Source organism: Mandrillus leucophaeus, unplaced genomic scaffold, assembly GCF_000951045.1.
Source record: "Mandrillus leucophaeus isolate KB7577 unplaced genomic scaffold, Mleu.le_1.0 Scaffold11, whole genome shotgun sequence".
Lineage (NCBI taxonomy): Eukaryota > Metazoa > Chordata > Mammalia > Primates > Cercopithecidae > Mandrillus > Mandrillus leucophaeus.
Genome location: NW_012099209.1, coordinates 2385571 through 2386225, shown reverse-complemented (window position 1 = coordinate 2386225; position 655 = coordinate 2385571).

Below are 655 nucleotides of genomic sequence, written 5' to 3'. Positions count from 1 at the left end.
TCTCTACTAAAAATACAAAAATTAGCCTGGCGTGGTGGCGGGTCCCTGTAATCCCAGCTACTTGGGAGGCTGAGGCAGGAGGATCACTTGAACCCGGGAAGCAGAGGTTGCAGTGAACCAAGATCACGTCACTGCACTCCAGCCTGATGACAGAATAAGACTCTGTCTCAAAAGAAAAGAAAAAAAACTAGCTGGGCATGGTGGCAGGTGCCTGTAATCCCACCTACTCGGGAGGCTGCGGCAGTAGAATCGTTTGAATCTGGGAGGTGAAGTTTGCAGTGAGCTGAAATTGCGCCACTGCACTCCAGCCTGGGCGACAGAGCGAGACTCCGTCTCAAAAAATAATGATAATAATAAATAAATAAAGTAAGGACCTTCTGATGGCCTCTCCCACACTCAGCTCACAGCATCAGTCATTTCGCCTGCACATGGCACCCGCTGTGTGCCAGGCCCCATGCTGAGTGTGTAGGACACAGAACTGAAGTGACAGGTCCCGAAATGACAGGGCTCATGAGGCAAGAAAAGAAGAAAATGCGGGGGTGGGTGAGCGCTCATGAGACTGCTGGAGCTGGGCAGGAGGGCCTTCTCTGGGGAGTTGACATTTTAGCTGAAGTATGAATAAAAACAAGCAGTTAGCCATTTCAACAGCAGGGGG